This window comes from Erithacus rubecula (assembly GCF_903797595.1).
Source record: "Erithacus rubecula genome assembly, chromosome: 27".
In the NCBI taxonomy this organism is placed as follows: domain Eukaryota; kingdom Metazoa; phylum Chordata; class Aves; order Passeriformes; family Muscicapidae; genus Erithacus; species Erithacus rubecula.
Window position 1 is genome coordinate 3,212,495 of NC_136679.1, and position 5,087 is coordinate 3,217,581.

General features: G+C 54.5%; 1 gene segment (V, D, J or C); it reads right to left on the minus strand.

The window, feature by feature from the left end:
- Positions 1-285: 285 nt before the first annotated feature.
- Positions 286-1,414, minus strand: LOC306812912 (T cell receptor alpha variable 1-2-like). The segment is given in 2 exons: positions 1,366-1,414; positions 286-668 (listed from the first exon to the last, which is right to left on the minus strand).
- Between the last annotated feature and the right edge of the window lie 3,673 nt (positions 1,415-5,087).

Below are 5,087 nucleotides of genomic sequence, written 5' to 3' on the forward strand. Positions count from 1 at the left end.
GGAACACAGAACCAGCCCTGGGTTCTACTGAGAACATGTGAGGCCGCACGCTTCAGGGCTGGTGTGTGGAAGGACAAGGTCACAGACATGCTCAGGGGATATTTTTCTTTACTTTGAGACTGCACAAGACGTCAGGAAGAAGTCACGAAGAAGTCAGAGCAGTCTGGCATATTTTTCCAAGTGATGTGTCAGGACGGATGTAGTGTAAAGCATCTGGCCATTGTGCAAATCTGGGCTGCAACTTTTGATGAACCCTGTGTTGCGATCAGGGTCCCTTTCCCAACCTCACACCTCCAGAGACACCTCCCCTCCCTTCTGGGGTTGTTGCTCAGCCCAGGAAGCTCCCTGCACCAGGGTGTCTTGCACAGCACACAGGTACAAGGCACTGTCAGAGCCCTCCACTTCCTCCACCTTCAGCACACTGGATTTCCCCGTGGTGTTCAGGTGCGTGGTGATACGGCCGCTGTGCCTGGGGCCAGTCCCTGATTGATAGGAGAGCAGCTGTGGGGCTTGGCCTTTCCGCAGCTGGTACCAGAGTAATCCCCTAAAATCACTGCTCTGATATTTGCAGGTGGTGTGGAAGGTGTGTCCCTGCTTCACCGTGACTTGTCCATGTTCCTGGGTAACAATGTCCTGCCCCGAGGTGCCTGGAATAAAGAGGTGGTGAGCTGCACAAGAAAGGACAACAGGCACGAAAAACAAATTGGGTGCAATGCCCTGGTGGAAAGTGCTCCCTGCCCTGCAAGGGAATTCCTGAGGTGTGCAGACAGAGAGGTGAGAATGGTATTCGGCAGAGTGGCAGAGGTCTTAGAATAGTAAGATACCTACAAGAGCTGGGCTGTATCCCTGCTCATAATTTACTGCTCAGACGACATGGCAATAGCCTGAATTTTGTTAGCTCAGGAAAGATGAAGAGTCAACTAAGGTTCTGCAAAGGGTTTCATTATGCTTCCCCATCCCTGTCACCACTGAGTACTCCACAATCCCTAAGATCTTGCAATGCTGAGCTTGGAAAGAGAGAGCCCTGGTTGTGCTGCCAGCCTAGAGAACACTGGAAGATGTGGCAGAGCTGTGTCAGCTTGGAGGCAGACATGGACACTCTGCAAATGTTTGTGAAATGTGAACATAGAGGGAGATGGATGGAAGGTTAGAGAAAAGGCAGGGAAGGGATCTGAGGTTTCACTTTTCTCCCTTCCCTTTTCCTTTACGAATCAAAGATCTTCTTGAGCAACCAACGACAAGACCAGAAAGTGGGGCCGATTTTTCTCATTCTTCACTGGTATATCCCGTTTCTAAATGGCGTGTTGAGGGTTTCCTGGGGAAGGAAGAAGAGGAAGAGAGCCTTGGAGAACAGGCAGGACTTACCCAGGAGCTGTCCCAGTAAGACGGTGAGGATGAGATATGCGAGGTGCATGGCGAGAGTAAGCTGCGTGTTTGCCGAGTGAGGAAGAGTCAGAAACCACGTCGCAGCCCCGAGACAGCAGAGGTGCAGGAAACGCCTCTGTGCAAAGGGAGCAGCAGCGGGAGCAGGCAGAGCAATGGCCTGTCCTTGGCGTGCCTGAAATGCTCGTGCTGCGTTTGTCGCTACTCCAGCAGCAGCCCCCGTGGCTCCCTCAGGCAGCGGCATTGGGAACATTCCGTGCCTCTGGCGCCTCAGCCATGGCGAGGGGCTGTTCCCGCTCAGCTCGCAGTGGAGTCCTCACCTCCCCAGCTGCAATGGCCAGCTCTGCTGCACACCCCGTGCTGGCCATTGGGGAGCTCAGGGGCTTCTTCCCTGCTGAGTTTCTGACTGGGGGCATTGCACTTTGCTCTGTGAACATCAGGGGATTCCTCTGTCTCTGCCCCTTCTCTGCTGGCCGCCTTATCTGCCTGGGACACATGCCTCTCTCCTAGCTCTCTCACTCCCACCCTCTTTTTCATATCAACTCCAGACTGATCCCATACTGATAATTTTGATTTTCTCTACAACGGGTTTGTCGGAAAAAAAAACCTTCCTGAAATAACTTGAACAGTGATGAAGGTAATGATAATGGGTGTAATTGGAACATTCTCATGCAGGTGTTGCACCTCTCCAAGATGTAGAAGAGACTTCGAGGATCCGGTGTTTGTCACATATTTTCCAGGTGAAAGCTTATCCTTCAGCGGATTACTTTGAATATTGTGTTTTCTTACGCTTCGGAGCAGAGAACGGATGATAAGACATATTACAGGAGATAAGGTTCCTTATCAGCAATTGTACTGAGATAAGAAACCTGTAGCGATGCTTGCTGACCCCAGAGACACAGCACTGGCAGTCTCTCCTTTTCTGCGGATTCCATGTTGTCTGTCTTCATCTCTAACCCTTTGCCACTGACCAAGCTCAACCAGTCGACAGCTACAGCCCCTGGTTTTTAAATGCTCATCAATGAGAGGCTAATGAGCTCTGAGCTGTCCCTTCCATTTCCTCATCACCTGCTGCCACACTGGTGTCATTGTGTGATTTTATCATCACTCTCCTTTGTTCTTCCCTTCGAAAGGAAAAAGGACGTGATGTGAGCCTTAGTGAAGAAGACACTCTTGTCTTTACCATGTCTTTAGTGTGGCATCTGCTGAACTTGCTCATTGCAATGAGTACCTGAAGATGCTGAAAAGCTCCTGTCCGCAAGGGAAATGGGGTCTCTAGAACAAGTGAGAGGGCAGAAACCCCTTGTGGAGCTCATTATTTCAAGTGTCTCCCTCCAAGAATTTCAGCATTGACAAACCCTGGAATCTGTATTTCTAGATGCCTGAGAGCTTATGAAGGTGATGGATAAGGGAACAGTATTTATAGGGTGGAAGGTGGGTGTGAGGGAGCCCTCTGCTGTTTTGAAAACCTTCTATACTCCCATAAATTTAATGTTTTCTCTCCCAGATTTTTTACTGTTTGAGGCCGATCCTGAGCTCACATATAAGAGTGTTTGGAAAAACCCGTGAATGAAAAAGAGAATGTAGAGTAACTGATTCCAGCCTCAGGTTGGATTCAAAACAACTTTCCTTAATATGCCAGTGCGAATACAGAGGGAGCGAGGGCCGGGCGGGCAGTGCGTGGCCCCGTGTCCCGCAGCAGGCAGGCTGGCAGCCGTGTGTCGGGGCCGTGGCGGGCTGTGCGGTGTCGCGGTGCCCCCGCGGGCTCGGGGCACACGAAGGAGCTGCGGAGCCGCCCGGGGCCCGGCGGGCGGAGCGGCAGCGCCCCCTGCTGGCCGCGGGCGGCGCTGTGCCCCCGGCCCCGCCCGGCCCCGCCCGCGGCGGTTCGTGCCCGGCCGCAGCCCCGGCTCCTCTGCCCGTGGCCCAGCGCGCAGTAATACACGGCCGCGTCCCCGCGCCGGGGCCGCCCGAGCCACAGCGCGCTCCAACGCCCGTCCTCCGACACCGACAGCTTTCCTGCGATGGCAGGAACATCCTTGGACCCACTAAGAGTGAGTGCGAGGAATTCGGGGCTTTGGTCCGGGAGCTGACGGTAGAAATGAATTAAATCCTCAATCTGTTTGTTGGTATGTGAGCAACTGATGTTGATGCCGGTGCCCTCGGTGGTCTCCAGGAAAGGCTCCTGCTGCACCTGGGCTCTTCCTGAAGCCACTGCCGGGGACAGAAAAAGGATAAACCTGAAATATAACATTGCCCTGGTGCACAGAACACAGCCCGCAGAAACAGTCAGGAATGTATACAGACGGAGGGGAAAACAGTTCCCAGAGGATTTCAAGATAATCACGAACAGAAGTGCCAAGAACCATTTGTGGAGAGATGAATGCGTTAAATACAGAATGCTCAGGAGAGTCACTTGAGAACGGAAGGAGGTGCAAGAAAGCGCGAAAACGCGGAAAAGTTGGAAGGGAGAAAGAGAAAGGGGCTGAATCCGTAATTTGCAAAAACAGCAATGTTTTGCAGGGATGGGCAGAAAATAGAATCCGGAGATATTCGAGGGAGAATGAGATGGAGAAGAGGGAGGAATGAACAGTAGAAGAGTGCGAGGTAAGAAGTCTGTGAAGGAGGCAGGACGGCAGCCTGCAGGGCCGTGCGGGATGAGCCCAGCCCCGGCCGCGGCCCCTTGGCCGCCACCCCCGCGCACCGAGCAGCAGCGCGGCCAGCGCCGCCAGCCCCGCGCCCCGACACCGCCGCATGGCGCCGCACCGCCGGCCGAGCAGCGCTGTGCCCCTCAGCCCCGGCTCTCTCTGCGGCCCTGCCGCCTCCTCTGCCACGCCAACAGCTCCGCCCCGGCCGGCCTCAGCCCCCGCCTCTCCCAGCAGCGGCACAGCCAGCGACACAAGGACGTTCGGCATGGCCAGGGACAGGACACAGCTCTGTCCCATTCCACACACCACGCACACTGCATCCGAAGCACATCCATCGATATCACCCTAGTGTGAGCTTTGGAGGGGCAGGAGAGGGAGGGCTCGGGACACAGGGGCTGCATTTCAGCGCCTCTTCCCTGCACACATCTAGCGAACAGCTGCCGTCAGCACTCAGCTGCACTCGGGCTCCTGCTGAACCTGGCAAGCTGCTGCTCTGTGCTGTGCAGGGCCAGAGCAGTGCTCCGTGTCCCTGGCATAGTCAGAGAATTCCCTCCCGATGAAGGACACACGGGGACAGACACAGGCTGGTGCACAGCAGTGTGGAGCCATTCACAAATCTGTGCTTCCCGTGTGTCCATGCAAACGGGGCTGCTGCAAGATTACCCAGGGCAGGAACACAGAACCAGCCCTGGGTTCTACTGAGAACACGTGGGGCCAAATGCTGCAGGGCTGGTGTGTGGAAGAACAAGGTTCACAGACATGCTCAGGGATATTTTTCTTTACTTTGAGACTGCACAAGACGTCAGGAAGAAGTCACGAAGAAGTCAGAGCAGTCTGGCATATTTTTCCAAGTGATGTGTCAGGACGGACGAAGTGCAAAACATCTGGCCATTGTGAAAATATGGGCTGCAACATTTGATGAGCACTGGGTTGCGATCAGGGTCCCTTTCCCAACCTCACACCTCCAGAGACACCTCCCCTCCCTCCTCTGGGGTTGTTGCTCAGCCCAGGAAGCTCCCTGCACCAGGGTGTCTTGCACAGCACACAGGTACAAGGCAC